We start from the raw sequence: 21,103 nt of genomic DNA, 5'->3' as shown, positions 1-21,103 counted from the left end.
AAAAATAACACTCATCTAAACAGTCTTTGCTAGGTTTGCATCTTTCGCTGCATGTTCAAGCCCAGCCTTGATTGTATTTCTACTATTACCAATCAGTGTCATTTTGTGGTTACGCTCTTCATATTCCGTGGCATACTTAACATGAAGACATTCTTCCTTTGATTTCCATCTTACTACTTGTGTTTCCTTTCCGTCTATGATCTATTTTTCATAAACCTTACCAATATGCTTTTCTATGGTGTCAAGCTTTAGCTACATCTTCTTCTCTCTTTTAGTTTTCCAACTACAAATCTTACACCTGCATTCTGTTCGTTGTTCCTCATTATTTGGGACTGGTTCAATGAATGGGTACTTTTCTACCCAATCAATCTTAAAAATCCTTGTCATTTCCCACTCTCACCCCATTTTTACTTTCCTTATTCTTTTCTTCCTACCAACATCATCTTCAGTACTAGCATTTTCATCCGAGTGAATTATCTCATTGTGTGTATCCCTTAGAACATCTTCTGTCGTGTTGGTATTGTCATCCTCATTTGATGCATTTAACTCAATGACAATCCCATCTTGTGGTGGTGGTGAGCTACTGTGAATGACTTCTGCAACTGCAGAATTTGATGGACCAAAAACTTTGCCAATTCCAAAGTAAGACTTTATGGTAATATCTTTAAGTTTTGGGCATTTTGATGGCCTCCCAATACCTTATGTTTCACCACCTTGAGGAGTCTTACCCTTGTCTAACATCCCAATCCCTTCACCACCTCGAGGAGTCTCAGTCTCACCCTTGTTTGACATCTCAATCCCTTCACCATGATGAGGAGTCCCACCGATGTCTGACATCTTGAGTCTTGACCTCTCCCTATGAATTAAAACTAATACTATCAATTATGAAGAAATGATTACTCACATTTATGCCTTCTCAATTCTTTGAATCAAGAATCAGGAATGCCTGGGCCTGTGTTGCATGATTGTAACTTTGGCCCTACACCCTACAATCAACTTCGACGTTCCAACTCAAATTGCGGAATGCGGATCGAGATCTCCCAAATTTACTAATCAGACACGAACAAATTGTAAGAAAGAGTATTTCAAACTTTCAACTGTATTTATATTAATCCATGATTGCATTTTTGGCGAATTTTGCGGGCGTTTCAAAATACATCTTGATTTAAGCGGGGCGAAATGGGTCCTGGAATGCTTATAATGTTTTAATTGATATTGGCGAATTGGGCCTCATTATGCTTAACATGAAATTTAACAATAGGCAAAATAGACCAATGGTGCAATGAAGATTTAATTTACCATTGGCGAAATAGGTCCTGGGTACAGGGTTGTTTTACTATTTCTAGTGAATAATGGAGGTGATCTAATACCCATGTCGAGTGATTTCAGGTGAATATTACGAGCATCCGCTTGGAATAGTATGTGGTCAATGGCGAAGCCAGAATACACTAGACCATTAACCCTAAAATTCTGGGTGATTTGATCACTCTGTTGCCCCAGACTATTTGCCATTTCCTAAAAAATGAAATCACGAAATTCGCCAATTGGCAAAGATTTGCCACTAAAAAAATCTATGTCTGCCTCTCCCCATTCTTAATTTATATCTTCAAATATATGCATATCTCTATCTTATTATCTTTCTCTATCTCTATTTGTTTACCCATTCCTCTCTCACTCTTCCCTCTCTATATATCCCTCTTCCTAGCTCTATCTCAAACACTCTCTCACTTTCACTCTATTGCAAACATAACATGAGCCTATTGGTAATGAAACTTGATTATCTTCTCAATTCTAAGGTTTTGTTTTTGTTATGACTAGTTCTACTTGTAAAGGGATGCATTGTCCATTTTAAGCTATCACTTCTCCATTGAGACCTTTGTTACACAAACAATATCATGAACCACCAATTAACCTCATCTATTACATAAATTTATTTAAAATATAGACCAAATTTTTCCCTAAATGACATTCCACACGTCTTTGGGATAGCCATTGTACACCAAGGTACAATTGCAAGTTATTAATATGTCACATCTTTATTAGATTTTCTTTAATAAAATACTTTTCATTAATTATAAGTTTATTGCATCTAACCAACCATTTAAATTTTCTGAAATTTATTTTACCCGTTAGACAATCACAATGACAAATCCACTCAACAAGCAGTATGTCCTCGAAATCAAATTCTGACGTTGTCCGAAGAAGTTGAAAAAACGATGAAGCAATCCCCCAAAACAATGAAACTACCATTACAATGTGCAGTCCACAAATAAAAACTTAATTGCCCTATTGCAGTCATCGAGGAGAAACAAATCAAAGCATGTTGCCTTAGAAGCCAATAACCTACCCTGGTTATTCCCTCTCAATCGACGGATTTTAGTTTTTAGGAAATTAACTACACCGTACAATACTCAAGCAATCGAAAAAACGAAATATATGATAGCTAAATGTAACAGTATGATCATTATGTCTAAAAACATTTTTATCAGTAATTATTTATCAGATAAATATTCTGTGTATGAGCAGCACAGAATCTAGGGTTGTGTTTGTTCTAGGTCATCTTGCGTCCATTTGGGTGAGCGAGGTTTCATTTATAAATTATAGATGGAATTCCTTGGCAAGATGACGTGGTCGTTCCTGATGTCGTCTGAAATATTGTCCCTTTCTCATACTCTTCGATCCCCGGGCTTGACTATGATTTAGATGTTGAAGAGAAGCTTTCGTCATCACTTACAAAAGCAGGGTTTGAAGGATTTGGCAATGTCACTGAACTGTGAGAGATCATCATAATTACATTGGACATAGATGGACGAAGTATTGCATCAGCCTGTACGCACAAAACCCCAACATGAATGCATCTTAAGGCCTGCTCTTCACTGACCTCTAATGCATTTGAATCTATCAGATTCGGCGCATTTCCTTTCTTGAATATTTTCCATGCCTGCATATCATCTCACTAAATAGCTTGGATGACTACTAAACATTGAAAACTAACAGTTGGGGAAATAAGCAATGGGAATTCTAGTTTCTTACCCATTCTAGCAGGTTTTGCATTTCGTACGGAAGATGGATATCAGTGTTTTTCTTTCCACTTATGATTTCAGGAAGCACCACTCCGAAACTGTAAAGGTCTACTTTAACCGACAACTGCCCTCGCATTGCATACTCTGGAGCTAAATATCCACTGCATTGAAATTGATTTTATTATTAATGTTTATAAAGAACCACCAACAACAAGGGTTTGTAGATATAATGAAAATAAATTAAGAGGGTCTACCATATCTGTAAACGAAATAAACACGAAGAAATATCTCTGAAGTTTTTATATTTTAGAAAACAAAAGAGCGCGAATTAATCAACTGCCTGGTTAACTTTTGACAATGTCTTGACATACATCTATTACATTAAAAAAGAAAAAGAAAATTAAAAAAAAGGTTAAGTATTTCATGTTTAGGTTCTTTATAATGATTTAAAGCTAATGAAATTATAAAATTTACATGATTATCAGTTGGGTATTCTATATTTTAGTTCTTTATATATTAATTGAAAGATATAAATTATAAAATTTATATAATTATTACAGAAGAGAATTTCATAATTAGACAATTAATGTTGAGGGCTCTTTATGTATTTAAATTGCTTTCGAAAAATAAAATATTTATATATGTCAAAATATTTGGTTTCTAACTAAACAATCACTATCTATTACATAAAAGTAACATATATTGAAAAAGAGGAAGAGTGAAGGGTGATTGGGTATTCCATGTTTAAGTTCTCTATAATGATTTCAAGCCAATTGGATTATAAAATTTACATGATTATCAGTTGGGTATTCTATATTTTAGTTCTTTATATATTAATTGAAAGATATAAATTATGAAATTTGTATAATTATTACAAAAGAGAATTTAATAATTGAACAATTAATGTTGAAGGCTCTTTATGCATTGAAATTGCTTTGGAAAAATAAAATATTTATATATGTCAAAATATTTGATTCTAATTATACTTATTAAAGAAATTTACAGTTTCATAACTCAACAATCATTAATTTAAATCTAAAGCACACAAAGAATATAATCACTATTATGCTTACTAATAATCAATTCAAATTTAAAATTACACAAATTAGATTATCATCATTTTGTTTACTATGTGCCTGCAACTCTTGTATGAATATGGGTCTTGTCTTCCGGGAAAAGTTTCGCTAAACCAAAATCAGCTATTTTTGGATTGAATTTGTGATCAAGCAAAATATTGTTTACTTTAATATCTCTATGAATGATTCGTGGTTGTGAATCCTCGTGAAGGTAGAGAAGACCACTTGCAATTCCAATGATAATGTTATAACGTTTTTGCCAGTCTAGCTCTGCACTCTTTTCTGAATATGTTACACAAATTTTGAAAAACATTTGTCAATGTTTCATCTTTTCCAAAATTAATTAAGGCTGAATGGAAACTTACCAAAGATAAATATATCCAAACTCTTGTTGGGGAAATACTCGTAAACAAGCAACCTTTCATCTCCCTCAGCACAACATCCTAACAGCTTTATAAGGTTTCGATGTTGAACGTTCGCCACCAGTTTAACTTCATTCATAAATTATTTCTTACCTTGCGCTGATTAGGCGGAAAGTTTTTTCACTGCAATCTCATTTCCATCTTTAGTTGTACCCTAACATTCACATAAATATATATTTAGAAATCTTCATTTAAATAAGCATTATATGCGACCAAGAATTTACTATCAACCTACCTTGTAAACCGCACCAAAACCTCCCTCTCCAAGCTTATTTTTGTTATGAAAGTTTTTTGTGGCTTCTACAAGCATTTCTAAGCTGAAGATAAATTGCTGCTCTTGCATAAGTAACCCAGATTCTGAAGAAAATCCATGTCCTTCTAAGCATCGGAAAATAATGAGAAAAAACATGAGTTAAGCTTAGAGAACTTGTTATACTAGAATCACAATAAGAAAAAACTAAAAAATAAAACTGAATTTGAGCAGGAGCACCTTGATTGTCGGTAGTAATAGTTGTTGAGCTCCCAAAAATAGCAATTCTAACCCTTATCCTTAATATAATAAAACAAAGGCCTAATGCGAGAATGATGCCTCCCGTAAGACCCAGGACTATGGGTAATGTTTTGGAAGAGCTTTCTGCAGGTGTGATTCAATAATTCTTCATTAGAATTGTAGTTTAATGATACTTTAACGGTACTAAAAATAAAACAAGATAATTTAACTGCAGGTTCAAGACATATCAAGAAATCCCTTCTTCCTTATAACTTAACTGTGGCATCTAAAAATGGCTGCAGCCCCTCCCCACCAAAAAAAATAGAACAGGATACATTCTCCTTTATATTCAGTGTTATAGTCTGAAGTCAATCTCCTGACTCCAATGAATATGAGATCAAATAGATGGGCTTAACAATTAACTTTTGAATCAAATGAAAATTAAAAAAAATAAAAAAGAACTGAATAGAGTCTCTGATTTTATAGGAATGAAAAGATAAATTAACTCTTGAACATAATATTTTAGATGGCAGATTGAGTCACACTGGCGATTCCTTTATAACATTGGCATCCATTTAACAAAATGAGAAAGAGAGAGAGAGAGAGAACATACTTTTTGATGTTGCTGGAGCAGTTCCATTGGCAGGAGGAGTGGCAGGTATGGAAGTATTTGGAGTGGATCCCCCAGGGGAGGGAGAAGGCGACTGAGCAGAGTCGAGAAAGGGGAATGTCTCATACCTTACCTTGCAACTTCCCCACTGAGCCTGGCCTCCTTGGTTTGAAGAACAGCAATTGTTCAAATCTCTTCTTGCTGTAACCAAGCATGTTCCGCAATCTTGTATTGATATATCTCTCCAACACTGAACTAAACCGTACAACGTTCCTGAAGCAGAGTAATTGGCTGAACCAGCAGTGAATCCATTATTTGCAGGGATGTAAGCTATGTTAGACAGATTCGACAGAAGGCTACTGGTTGTAGACTTGAAAGCCTCCCCAATTATAGTATTCCGGTTCAACAGGATAACTCCGTTAGTATCCAGTGTTGCAATGAAATTAGAGTTGTGATATCGCATGAAGCAATCATCCAGCCATATTCGCCCACCTATGTCGTTGGAACTTGGCACAAAGTTCTTGGATGTTTCTATTAGCTTCCAACACACAATTCGAGCATCTCACTGCCGATATATTTCCAGAACACTGCAGCAGACCATAGATTTTATTCGGAGATTGACCACGGGAAGAAGTTTTAAACCCTGAACTTTGAAGTGCATTGAGAAAGAGATCGTTGATAACTAGATTCAGGTTTGTGGAATAGCTGGTGCCATCGGTGAAAGTTGAGGAATTATCCCAGGTGTGCCATACGTAGGTAGATATGACCGAAAGAAAATTCATTACAAACAGAAAAAGGAAGAGGGTTGGAAGAAAAGTTGATCCTCTGTAACGAATAAAAGGAAAAGGATTGTACTTCATCTGGTTCTTCCTTTGACGCCAATCGGATGTTTTGGGATGGGATAAGTTGAAATCGATAATGGTTAGGGGTTGAGAATTTCTATTCTCAAAGAGAGGTTACAGGGTATGTATCACCACTTTCAAGTACTGGTCCATATTATTATATAGATCATATAATTATAAATCATCTATAGGCCTAAAACACCTTCAATACCTTGACTATAAAAACTTTCATTTCCATTTTGCTACCAATAAAATTCAATAATAGTCATGGATGGTTCTTGAAAACATGGAAATGTGTCCCAGCAGGCTTAAAAAGTAAGCTGAAATTTTCTTTATCCGGTTTTCACCGTACTGGCGGCTAAGATTAAGGGCGCATTATAATTGTTCTTAGGTTATTAGAGAGCTCATATACCTATTCTTTACTTTCAATTTTCAGTAGACATAAAACAAAAAAATTGTTTGAATATAACTACTGCATACCAATTATTTATAGAAAAGCTCGATATTTTGAGTGAGGTATTTTCAATCAGCTGCATGCTTACAGTCAGAGACAAACATGTAGTGGGGCTTATACTAATAATACTTTTCAGTTTGAAAATTTTCACAATTTTTGAAGAGATCAAATGTATTTAATGCTCAATCAGTAGAGGATGCGTAGCCTTGAAATTTGACTGTATCTTGTTTCTAGAGTTTCAACATTTCCATGTATGGAGATTATATAGGTAGAGGGAGGGCCCATTATAATTGTGATTCTTGACGTAAGGTTGTACCCATTATATTTTTCTATTAAAAAAAAGAGACATTTTAAAGTTGACAATAATAACATTTGTAGAAAATGAGTCCTCTATAGAAAGACTGACAAATTTTAAAATTGGATCATCACAAATGATTTATTTGTGAAAGTAATGTGAGTGAAAAAGAAAAAAAAGCAGCCATATTAGTCGTGGTTCTCTTATGTTTATCTTATCTTATCACTTGTCCTGTGTGTTATTCGATTAATAAGGACAAAAAATTACAAGCAAAAAAATTTAAGAATCCTTCACACCACTACGAAACCCAAAAATATTTTTTGATGTTGCATTAGTCTAGCAAACATTAGCTATAGAAAAAGCAGGAGAAACCAAAACTCAGCATCTATGATTTTATTGTTAGAAACATATGTGGACTAGAAAATCGTAACATCATGTAAACTTGTAGACAAATGTAGAGGAACAAAGTAATTGGAGCAAGAGATGCTCCTAGATCGTATAGAAAATTAGTTTAATTAGGAGGAGAAGGAACAATAGTGAATGTTTTCGAGTCCTTTGAAATGTTGAATTTTTGAACATAAGCACCTACAAGATCAAGTGACAAACAAGAGCACCTTTCACAAATGAGAGTTGCATAAATAAATGCTATATTACTCAAAAGAAATGAATACAAAATTACAAGAAGAATTACAATCATACAATGAGATGCTTATAATGAAAACATAGAGCTAAGTTTAGGATAACTAAAGTGTAAGAATGAGGAGCTAAATATTGTTCAACTCTAGCTAAACTAGATGCATAAAGATAAACTAGGTGCACAAATAAAATAAGCACTCCTAAGTGAACTTAAGAAAAAAAGCATACCTAGTTGTATGAAAGGAACTAACATCTAATTATGCTCTACCATCCCCCTTAATTAAAACGTAGGGTGAGTTAGAAAAACTCTAAATGCATGATGCAAAACTGGGTCTCAACAAAAAGAACCCCTGATTAGGTGCCCATGTAAAAACCAATGAAATCTCTTTAATTAGAGAAAAGGATAAAAACCATGTGGGAAAAGAAAACCATCTCCAAAAGTGAGAGTTGCAATGCATGAAAAGAAACATGAATTGCTAAAAAAGGAAGGACTAAGAAGCCTCCAAGATAATGTCCTAGAAGAATAGGAACATGAAGAACATCCTTGAAGTGCAAAGAAGCTACAGACAATTGTTGAATGATAGCTATTATAGTGTTGAATGAAGAACCACCTTTAGAACCAAGATGATTATCAGGATCAAGAAGATAACAATCTGTATGAATGTTCCCAAGGACACAACACGAACAATCAGATGGAAAATAAAAGAAAAAAAAAATTCAATCAAAGATATAGATGGGACATGAATCTACATGAGTGACCCCAATGAAACTACTCAATTGCTAGTAAAAAATACAAGTGCCAATAGTCTAAAGAAAACTCATCAATAATAGAAGGTCGAAGATCACCTCCACAAAATTGAAATGCAAGACTGTCTAACTCCAAAGTGAAAACAAGGAAGCATTATCACCAATAGTAGAAACTCCTTATAGTGCTGACAAGGGAGAGGCATGACATGTGTGCTAAAATAATGTGTCATCATGAAGCAAATGAAAGAGAATCTAAATGTGTCGAAGAAGGTACCTACAACTGAAAAAGGGTATGCAACAAACACACATAGACATGGAACAAGAATCTCTATGATTCAATGTTGTCATGGAGGGACACTCATCGGACAAAGGTCTAGTGGAAAAACAAAAGGTACTACACAAAACCCCATGGAACTTTATAATATAGTGCATGTACAAAATAAGGAAGAAAAAAAATGCAAAATCCCCAAAAACCATACACAAGAGTGGCACTTTATCTCAGTACATCTACAAGAAAATAAATTCTTTAAAAGGATGCTCAAAATGCCCAAATAGGGCAAAGTGTTGCAAATACATATAGAACAGCCCAAGAGAAGCTATTAACTATAAACAGAAAGATACCAAGGATTAGAATGACCACATAATCAATATTGAAGTGAAATCATAAAAGACTAAATAAAAGTATCTTGTAGAATAATCTAGAAAATTTAATAGTTGATCTAAATAGGTGACTTCGAGAGCTTTCCAATGATATGCGAAACATGAAAAATAGAGTCTCGACGTACAAGATACCCTAGAAGCACTAAACTTAAAGGTTGACTTTGGAGGCCTATAGTTGACAATTAGAGTAGAATCTGACAAAACTAACACCATGTACAGACCAGTGCCAAAATCATCTCTTTGACAATATGAAAAGTTTAAAATAGAGCCCCTATGATCAAGTTATGAGCAAAAAAATAATGGTAGCTTTTATGGCTTGAGAGGTCAAATTGATCAAAGCTAGTCAAACTACTAATGTGGAGGTCAAATTACTGATGTGGAAAAAAATAAGACCCCTTCAAAAAATCTTCTAAAATATACTCTAGAGTCCCTAGAATATTTCAAATAGATGTTTGTATTTGTATGAAAGATTATTGCAAAGATAGTTGCATTAGGGTATCAATTTTATTGCATCCGTACAGATCCATACGATATGACATAGGTTTTTGCGCCCCTACAAAAAAATTAATTTTTTTTTAAAATCTCAAATTGTGACGAATTTGTAGGCATTTAGCAGTCTTGGGCCTTCTAAACATAATTGTGATGTCCGTTTTCCCCAAACTGACTAGATTTTTCAACTACCTCTAAACCTTGCCTCATAAAACATGCTCCCAACAAATTTGATTCCAAATTTTAACTACTTGTATTTTGATGAAATAATAGTTGATCTTAGGGTTTTTCAATGTTGTGGACACAATGGTGATGCAAGTTTTGTGCCAAAATTAATATAAAAAAATTCCACCACCAAATCCACAAAAAAAAAAGAAAATTTTTGACCTTGCAATAGTTCAATGCAATGAAAACCCTCAAAGCTTAAGAAGGGTTTTCCAAATCCATGCTTTGATACCATGTTGAATTTTGCAACACAAAGAACTTGAAGATCAAATGACAAACAAGAATGCCTTCCACAAATCAGAGCTACACAAATGAATACTATATTACTGAAAAGCAAAGAATACTGAATTACAAGATGAATTAAAATTGTACAATGAGGTTCCTATAAAGGAAGCATAGAGGTAAATTTATGAGAACTAAAGTAAAAACATGAAGAGCTAAATAAAGCTCAACTCTAGCTAAACTAGATGCATAAAGATAAACTTGGTTCACAACTAAAATAAGAAATCCTAAGTGAAATTAAGAAAAAAAAGAATAACTAGTTGTAAGAAAGCAACTAATAGCTAAATATGCTCTAACACAAAACAACACCATCCTTATAAGTAGCATTGGAAAAATTAATAAGGTGGTCATGAATGACATTCTTCCACCAAGCTGAGGAATATTGCTTGCAAGCACTATGGAAGAACCTATAAGCCAAATTCCCAATAGAGAAATAGAGCTTGTACTGAAAAGGGATCCCATAATATTCCACTAGATAACACCAATATCTATCATAGACCTATAGAATGACCTCACCAAGTAGAGATTTTTTTAAGATCAACTTCAACTAAAATGCAAGCAAAGGAAGTATGACCAAAGACTAGTCATACATTCTATCTTCAATAATCTACCTAAAGTATTGCCAATATCCCCATTGGCTTTGTCACACCAAAAATGAAGGGGAAGATAGGGCAACCTTACATAGAAAAAATATCAGTCGAATCTTTCAATGGATTGAAAGAAGAAACATAGGGGCACATTGAGAAGGAATGTGAATCCTACCACAAAGGCCTACCATCAAGAGTAGCTTATCGATGATCCTCATAATCAAGAAAACCATGAAAAAATTTCTAGCAAAAGAGTAAAGCTTTTTTTTAGCATCACCAAGAGGTGACCGAACCTACAAAATTTAGTAGTGAAAATCAAGAAGAGAAGACCAAATCCAAAAATCCTATATATTAAGCCTTTACTAGCAAAACAATCCTCACATTCAAGTACCTCTATTCCTAGAGGTATGACAAGAATAGTAGAAGAATAAAGGATTATCATCTTGACAAAACCCTTCATTTTTCTAGAAGCAGCATGAGCAGCAGTAGCCCTGGCTACATTAGCACTCCACAATAATTCTCTTAATAGATCTGCATGGAGATATTGTTAGGAACCTAATATGTGGTATATATATTAGTCCTAAAAATATTACTTGAGGTGAAAATTTTGAAAATATAAGTAAACACTTTAAATTTTAGTGTAGATAGTTTTGCTAAAGAGTTGTAACTATCCTATTACAATTCAATTAAAGAAACATGATTTTTTATTCTATATGCTTACTTAATTGATAGTGAGATGTTTGTAATCTATTAACTTTTAAATTTAAAAAATTGCTTGAATCTTGTTAAATTTCTTTAATGTAGGTTTCATATATGAAATTCAATTTTTTTTAGAACTCCTTATAGTTCTATATCTATAAAGTTTTTGTTTGATGAAGATCATTGTATTATAAGTTATTTAATTTTCCTAAAACATTTAAGAATTAAGAATAAGGTTGAATGAATCATTTCTTATTTAAACTTACACTTTAGACCTTTAAAGACCTTTTTATCTTATTCTGCAAGTCAAGTATATTAGAAATAGATTATAAACATTGGATTCAAATTTTAAAAAAATATCTTTTATTTTAGTAAATTTAAATTTGGGTGTAGGATTTTTACAAGTCATAGTTTTTTAACACATTCTTCTTCTTAGAAAAATTATACAAAACACATCTTTTCTAAAAGATTGTGAAGGCATGATGCAAAGGAACCTTGGATTTGATTTTGTTTTTGAGTTAGTTAATAGTTTAGAAGTAGAGAGTTCTTTATTCTACATGAGTTTGCTATGTCAAAAGAATCATCAATGATTAGCAAATAATTTTTTTGCACAACAACATAGAATTGATTACAATATAGGATATTTGCACTAGTTGTAAGACTTGGTAAAGTTAGAATAGGGTTATCCATAGTGGAACATAGGAATTGGATAGTCTACTAGATAGATGTAGGGGAAAGTGTATGTTGAACAACAATTAGTTTATGGAGTGCATTGATGCGATGATAAAGTATCTACATTGAAGAAAGTTATTGAGGCTCTGAAACAAGCACCAATAGTATGGTATAGTAAACTTGACTCATACTCAATGAGAAATTGATTTAGGTGAAGTAGTGGTGAGTCTGCATTGTATAGAAGATCAACAAGTAAGGTCATAATTTAGTTATGTGTTGATATGGATTGGTGTAAATTATGTCAATTGACTTAGTATAATGCATTTTATAGTAGTTTTCATATGAGACACCTAGGGAACTGTGCACATAGGGAAGTTTCTTATAGGATAAATTCCACCTTTTGTGGTCTTATCTTGTTGTTAGATTCCACCTTTGGTGGGTGATCCACCTCTTGTGAAATACTTTATTATTTCTCCTACCTACTCTCACCTACTCTTGTTTCTCATTGACCCACATGTTGTGAATGTGTGCTCACATATCCATATGCCCTTCCCTTTATAAGTAGGCTCATCTTTATTGTATGCAATTTTCATAATTCGATTGATGGTATTTTGCATCTTGATGAGAATACAGTTTGTTCTTATCAATATTTTTCCTCTTTATTGTGCTATTCATTAGGCTCTTTATCTTGGCCATTTTTGACAAATTTTTACATGGTATTAGAGCCATTGAGTCTTCATTGAGTAGTATATTTGGAGAGATCTTGGAGCATTTTTTTTTGGATCTAGGGAGTAGTGGAATTTGAGAGTGTCATACGTCAATTTCAATGTTGAGCACCATTGCGTTTGGGAGGCTGTTTCCATGAATTAATTATAAATTTTCTTATTTTATTGAAATTTGTTTTGGGGGTAAATTGTTTTTAGCAAGGAGGTCATATGGCCTACCTACTTGATGGTGCGATTTTATTTTTCAAAAAAAAAAAAAATTTCTGCAGCTTTTCAAAAATTTAATTTATGTTTTCATAGTGTTTATTTTGTAAAATGTTTTATATTATTAAAAAAAATATATATTCGGGGGTCCATAGACTCCCTACCAATCTCATGTTTTGTATTTATTGGAGGGGTCGTACCTTGTGCTACCTAAAGGAATGTACCACATGCAACCCCCACTTGTCCTAGTTTCCAGTGCCTCTACTAGCTCCACCCAACCAACCTTCCCATCCACTATGCTCACCATTCCGACCACTCAATCCCTATCTCTTCGGCTAGCTCCTCAAGCTTGCCTAGTGTCATGCCACCACCACTCCACCTAGCCAGCTCTATTGCTACCTCCCACCACTGACTTCCAAGCTTCCTACCACCAGATGCCACGCACTATAGACCACACCATGTGGTGCTCAGGGCTTCATCCATGTCAATATCACTTGCATAACAGACCAACATCACAGGCACACATGATGAATTTTTATTTGCCTAGGCGCACCATGGGACTCCATTTGATTCGCACATGTGACATATTCTTACATGCCCACTGGATAGTCATTGTTCCTACTCAATGCCATGTGCCACTAGGTGATTCACCAATCTATGCATAGTCAGCATCACACAAGAGACACATGGCATTTTTTCATTTGTCTATGCATTGCTCAGTCAACAACTAGTCAACGTATGATATCGCCATGTCATCTGCCACAAGGGCTAGTTGTACAGCCATGTTAGTGCCACATCACCCAACCATACAGCCTAGTCACCAACCACATGAGATTTTGTACTGTCACATGTCATGTTTTGATTGGTCTATACATGCCACATCAATGTCCGTATAGCCATGCAAGCAGGGGTATTTTTGGCCATGATGATCATACAACCATCAAATTTAGGTGCTTAAAATACTGACATTAGCACTATGTGAGCATATTTAAAAAAAAAAAATTGAACCCTCTCGAATGAGCTTTTTTATTATGCAGTCCAACTTTGGAGGCTCATATGTTGGTCATTTTGAGGCCTTTTTTACTACAATTTTTTAATTTTTAGGTTAATTTTTCATGTTCTTTATAGTGGTGTGGTTATTCCCTGATTTTAGTGGACAAAGGTTTCAAAATTTTCATTTTTTCATAATTGTACTTGTCTAATCCTCATTTTTGCAACTTCTTGGGATCTGTTTAGAATCATCCAACCTCCTCCTTAGGTGCCATTTTTTTTGAAATTGCATAATTTTTCGTCTATTTTCACGTAGTGCTATCATATTTTTACCATTTTGAGTAGAAATTGTACTTTTAGTATTTGGTGTTTTTTGGCCTATTTGGTTCTTGTAATTTGCTTAGATCTTAGTTTAGATCCCTTCCATTATTGGGTTGAGTATTATATAGACTATTTGAGGTAGTTATAATTTTAAAATAAAAAGCCCACTTTTCTCTTATTTGCAAGTGGGCCATTATAATCGCACTAAGTATAAAGTGCCAAATCCTCATTTTTGGGGGGTTTCTTTGATTGAGTGGATTTTGGGGAATGTCTTGTGTGATTGTGCATCTCTCTATTTTGTGCTCTTTAATTTTGTTTCTATGGGTTCTCCTAAATTTCCACTTCTAACTCTACATAATTATGCATCATATAAATTTAAAGCATGGAGTAAGCTAATGCAAAAATGACTCATTCATTACATAAATGTAATAATTACAACACTAGAAAATTCTAAAGATGATCCTAATGCTCAATTAGAATGGCTCACTAAATATTCTATGGCTCTTTGAGCTTTGATAAATATACTATAGTCAAAGAGGTTTGGGATATTTATGAGAAATTGTATGGTCAATTTGAATAGATTAGGCACTACAAGCTTGACAATTAACTCACACTATTGGATCCCAAGGATTTTGATACAATCCAAGATTATGTCAGAAAAGAAAATGAGATAAGAGAAAAGCTTAAGGATTGTGGCATCGACAAGAAGGATGCTCAATTGGTTAACAATTTGTTGGACAAACTTCCATCAAAGTATGCAGCCTTTGTTTTTAGCTTTCACACCCATTGATTGACTCATGCTGCCCCATACATTCCACCATCATTTGATGTATTCATAGAGATGTTGATACTTGATTAATCAAAGTTGATTAAGATGGATATTCTCAAGTCTTCAAAGTCCATGACTTTGATGGCTAAACAACGGAATCAAAGCAATCAAGGAAAAGGAAAGAAACAAAAGAAATCTAGGCCAAAGCCACAACAAGATAGAGCACAAAAATCCTCTCCACTACATGGTGATTCTACATCCTCACCAAAGAAAAATATTTTTTGTGCATATTGCAAGAAGTCAAGACATGATGAACACCATTGTTAGAAGAAGGATATTTATGAATAGAAACATCTTCTTGAGAAGAATAGAATCAATTTTCCTTCTAGAATGTTTCCTTTGGCTTCATCTTCCAAAGAAAAGGAATTTGATAAAGGAAAGGATCACACTTTTGGGACAAGTATAGGGAAATCTCTTTGTGCTACTAGTCATGACTTAGGGATATGGCTTCTAGATTCAAGAGCTTATCATCATATAGTATATTCATAGGCTATGTTATCTTCATTAGAGCCTTGCAACATGCCACCAATTTTGATGGGAAATCATACAATATGAATGTGATTGGGAAAGGATATATTGCTATTGGGAATAACTCCTTCAATGATGTGTTGTGTGTATCTCACTTGACAAATAATCTTCTTTCCATCTATCAAATCACTCATGGAGCAATAAGAAAAACTATGAAATTCACACCTGATTCAGTTATCATTAGAGACTTGGAGAGTAGAACTATCATTACAACTAGGGTGGTGGATCATTCATCTCTATTTTACTCCTTTTCATATTTTGTTCCTATTGGTGAGGTTGATTCTTCATATGATTATCGCACTTATTGTGTGGATTCAAATATTGAGGACAACTTTGCTTACTTGAAATTGGGTGTTCTCACATGTGATCCCATTCTTGAGACTTGCATTTCATCTCCTCATATTTATATCACATCTACTATTGTGCTTGATGATGTAGATGTCACTATAGTTTTGGCTTCTTGTGATTCAGTACAGCAAAATATACCTTGACTTATAGCTATAGCTTCTTGGGATGACTACTTGATAGACATTGCAGGTTTGTGTATGTAGTCCTACATTACAGATTTGGGAGACATCTTTGATGATATTCATCTTCTCTTTGATGGAGATGATCCCTCTTTAGCTATTGAGAGGGAACACTTTGACCCTCTTGTTCATTCTCTACATGATTATTCTTTCGAGGTTGACATCATTGTGGATACTTATGTTTTATATTTGGAGGAGGTCTCTTTATCCTTAGAAGAGACTTTTGAGTCTTTGGACCATGTTCTACATTCATCTCCACTAGATCTTGGATTTCCTTTTTTAGCAGTGTGGCTTAGTACACATGATTTGGAGGGGGGAACTTTCAGCATCAACATGGGGACACTTGAGCAGTTTTCGGAGACTCCATACATCTTGAAGTTTTTTCCTACATCTTGCCTTCGTGATTGGGGAGACTTCATGGATACACCTTTGGTTTTGTTTCTTCCTAGGGGAGGAACATTGTTCAATGATCATGGAGCAGTTTCTTCATTCAGTTTCAAGCTTCTACGATTGGTGCAGTTTCTACATTAAGTAGGGACTATTTGGTCCCTCTTCGTCTATCTTATGGGGTATACTTTTCCTCACATGGGGTTTTGTTCTTCTCATACATCATTGAGAGAATTGTGTTCTTTCATCTCTCTTTTGGGGGGGACCCATTGGGTTTTTCTCTCCTTCTTTGTTTGTGATAGATTGCATTACTTTCTCTGCATTTACACTTGTACATGGGTACCTAACACAGTCTAATAGCCAAGACCCATATTGCATTGTTAGCTTGAGTCTACATTTCCCTAAGTTTCACTTAAAAGGGTGTGTTTGTGTAAATTATGTCTCATAATTATACTTTACTTAAGTTGACTTAGGATAATGTATTTCATAGTAGTTTGTGTATGAGACACTTAGGGAAATGTGCACATAGGGAAGTTGCTTGTAGGAGAAATTCCACCTTTTCTAGTCTTATCTTGTTTCTACATTCCACCTTTGGTGGGTGATCCACCTCTTTTGGAATCCTTTATTATTTCTCTAGCCTACCCTCACCTACATATACATATAAGGTATTTTGCATCTTGATGAGAATACAATTTGTTCTTATCAATATTTTGTCTCTCTTGATTGTGCTATTCATTGGGCTCTTGATCTTGCCTATTTTTTATGAATTCTAACAATATATCTTGATTAATAAAAGAAGGATAGGTTTGTACCATTACATAACTACATAGCTACACCAAGAGAACATGAGGGATGCACATCCAACAAAAAAACTCCCACCTAAACACAAGAAAAACCCAATAGGGTGAATAGTGAGACAACAACTATACTAAAATACCAACAAAATAAAGGAGGAATTGATACAACCACAATACATAGAACAACCACCCAACACAAACACATAGAAATGGTATAGTACATAGGGGTACCTCTTTCCTACCAATCCTAGTAGAAACTAAGCACTTTATCATAAAAAGACACCTTTTTGATCTACCCAATCCTAAAGCTAGAGGAGATCAACATGGAGTCTAGGGTGGCTTTAACAAAAGATGTAGTGGGGCTAGAGCCCGTAGCTAGAAACTCCATGCATTTTCCTTTCCATCTCATCCTAGATATCCTATCGAGAATAACTGTGCTTACTAGTCATGTTCCCGCAAATAATGTTGACCTCCTCAATTTTATTTTTAAGGGCCTTCTACATTTTCTTGACCTCTTCTACCTCGATCTTGGTCACTGTCATCTTGATCTTGGAGTCCATATCATTGATTTATTTACCCAACTTATCCCACTTCCCTATGATGCCAAAAGGATCATTAGAAGTTCTTCAGACTCTATTATCATCCAATTTATCTTTATGATGGCTAAATTCATCTACGTAAAGAGCCACTTTAATAGGTCAACCTATCATTGCATGTCCTCATGTAGGTACTTCATAATTTTGGTAAGAACTATGATAAAGCTTGAAGGTTTGGTAAAAGTAGAGGAATGAGGGTTTAAGTGGAAGGATTAGGGTTAGCACCAGTTTTAGCAAGAGACCAATCTGACCCCATGGTGTCCTACGAGTTTGATTCATCCGGAGAGAAAGACTGAAGGCTAGAGTCTTCAATAATTTAGACATTTTGTTGCATTTTAGGATAAGCCTCCACATCTTCGTCCTTTTTTTGTGGCGGCAATGGCCTTAAATTTTGCCATTCTAGCATGGTTTTTCCTAGTGGGTATTTTAGAACCTAAATGAGACGCTTATCCTAAATTAGATGTAGTAAAAATAAGATCAACATATAAATTGGGCTCATAGATGGACCCAATATCAACAAAAGGGACCCCACCAAAGGGGAATAAAGATAGGTGGAAATCATAGAATCTATGAATGAGGCTCTGATGGAGAGGGGGTTTACCCTTAACAATGTCTTTAGAAATAGATTGAGACAAAGAGGACATAACCCAAAAGAAAATAAATTGTTACCTCGTGGTGGAGAAGGTTTAACATGGGGGAAATAAGAAAATGGAACCTCCTTTTCCTACCATCTAGGGTGAAGTACTTGATGAACAATAGGTCCAACTCCTTCCAAATTCCTATTACTTCCTTCCTACTATAACCACTTTAGAGCCTGGGAACCCCTTCCCCAAGTTTATATAAATGATCAAAGTCCTCTTTATAATTCCTTTTGGGATTTGTGTAAAAAGAAACACTATCAAGGGCCAAATCAATCACCTTCACAATAGTCCCCACTAAAACCAAAAAGGTGACACTTCCAATTCTCACAATGTTATTATTATAGGCCTTGGCAAACACAATAGAGAGCTTAGGATCATGGCTAATCATGGCCTCTACTTAAGTATCTAGATTTACTTCAATCACCTTATTCCAAAGCTTCCCATAATCCTTAAATTTAGAGAATTCGTTGGGTTTGGTCTGAATCAAATCACCACACATATCTGCAAAAAAGGAAACTAGGTTTAGAGAGGGACAAGCTTGAGGGATACAATGATAGGTGGTACCAACAAAATTTAAATCCTGCCACTTTAACCAACAAGGAAAGAAAAAGGCAAGAAAGGTAAGTCTCAAAAAGGCCACCTTGAGATTATTTATCATTAAAAGGTAAGTACTTTAAAATCATGGAACAAGCCTCTATCCAAATTAACATACGCACCTAAGCTAGCCATTTTGGCCACCACATAATTATCTTCCTACTACACATGACAGAACGTGATGTCACCAATGGTAGGAAGGAGAAAGTGACACTTAAAAATGAGAGAGTTAGATTTTTAGTTTTTTTTAGCCAACCCTTTAAGAACCATGATTGTATTTGAAGAATTTGTTATAATAATGATGCGTCTAAGCCCCTTTTCCCTTAGTGCGATTAGCCCATGATAGACCGCTACAACTTTAGCCATGCTCAAAGTTTGGATTCCAAAAATTTTCACATATGTAAGGATGAGGCTTCCATGCAAGTCTCTGACCACTACATCCCCTCCTGCTCAACCCGGGTTGCCATGAGAAAACATGTCATAATTCAGCTTTAGCCAACTAGTGTTAGGAGGGTCCATTTGATTGCAGTACAAAAACCAACATGAGGGGCAGTAAAGCTATAAAGGATTGGTTCCATGTCCCAATATCTAGGGATCACCTAGTTGAAAGGAAGTGGAGGATGACAATGTTTTTGTTTCACAAAAAAAATCATATTCTCTTTGAAATTAGATATAATACTATTGGTTAATCCATCCCATCTACACCCTCTTTCCCTAAAAATTCTATTATTGCTCTCTTTCCATAAGCTCCTTCCCATGTGAAAGAAATTTTTCCTCCACAACTCCAAAGAAAAAGGATGATAGGAAGGCACATACCCAAAAATTAAATTATCCTTGATAGCATAATTCTAAACCTAGTCAAGGAGAAACATGTCAATAGTCTTCTATCTAACATTCCAAGATAAGGGATAATGGAACAAAATGTGTTTGATACTATCCTCATCATTTTTGCACTACACATATCTATTGGCCAACTAAAATCCATACTTTTTTATGTTATTCGAAGTTAGAATTCTTGCATGAAAGATCATCCACCAAAAAAATAGACCTTGGGCATAGTCTTCGTTTTGCATATGTAATCCCATTTGAATAGGGGAAATAGGGAAGGAGAGGAAATTTCAAAGCCATATTTAAACATGAAATTGTCATCTTTCAAGGGTGCCCAAACTAGCACATTGTCATCAACTCTCCTATAAAATCTGATAGTATTAAGTGTTCTTAGAAGCTTTTCCACTGCACACTTCTTTTGTTGGGTAAAGTCATGGTCTTTAAATTTCCACACAATTGGTAAAGTATTGGGGACCCATTAATCACAAAGGATGGTTCCAAGGCTTGTGGATAGATCAGTGTCAATTGCTACACAAATAGGGTTCAATTCAAGGGAGATGGTGGAGATCCATGAGTCCTTCCAGAACTGAATGCTTCAACCATTGCTAAGTTGCCTAATCAAACCTTTACAAAGTAGGTCATAGGTCTTGAGGAAATTATTTCATATATGAGATCCTCTTAGCACAATATTCGAGTCTAGGAATATCAGTGATCTTCCATTTAGATACTTGTCTTCCATCACTAAGGTCCAATTCACACTTTGAAATATAAGTCTCCAGTGGATCTTTGCCAATAAAGCTTCATTAAGGGATCAAGATCCTCTAACACTTAAGCCCCTAGCATGTTTCACAAAGTAGATTTTCTCCCAATCCACAAGGGACATTCTATTTCATTGTTCCACCCCAGCATAGAGGAATATCCTTTGGA

The 21,103-nt window shown here is 34.7% G+C and overlaps 1 pseudogene; it reads right to left on the bottom strand.

The window, feature by feature from the left end:
• Window positions 1-2,692: 2,692 nt before the first annotated feature.
• Window positions 2,693-6,084, bottom strand: LOC131074166 (cysteine-rich receptor-like protein kinase 44; annotated as a pseudogene).
• Between the last annotated feature and the right edge of the window lie 15,019 nt (window positions 6,085-21,103).

The sequence above is a fragment of the Cryptomeria japonica genome, chromosome 4 (genome assembly GCF_030272615.1).
Source record: "Cryptomeria japonica chromosome 4, Sugi_1.0, whole genome shotgun sequence".
NCBI lineage: Eukaryota > Viridiplantae > Streptophyta > Pinopsida > Cupressales > Cupressaceae > Cryptomeria > Cryptomeria japonica.
The sequence above is the reverse complement of the archived record's forward strand: the minus strand, read 5'-3'. Positions and strand labels throughout refer to the sequence as shown.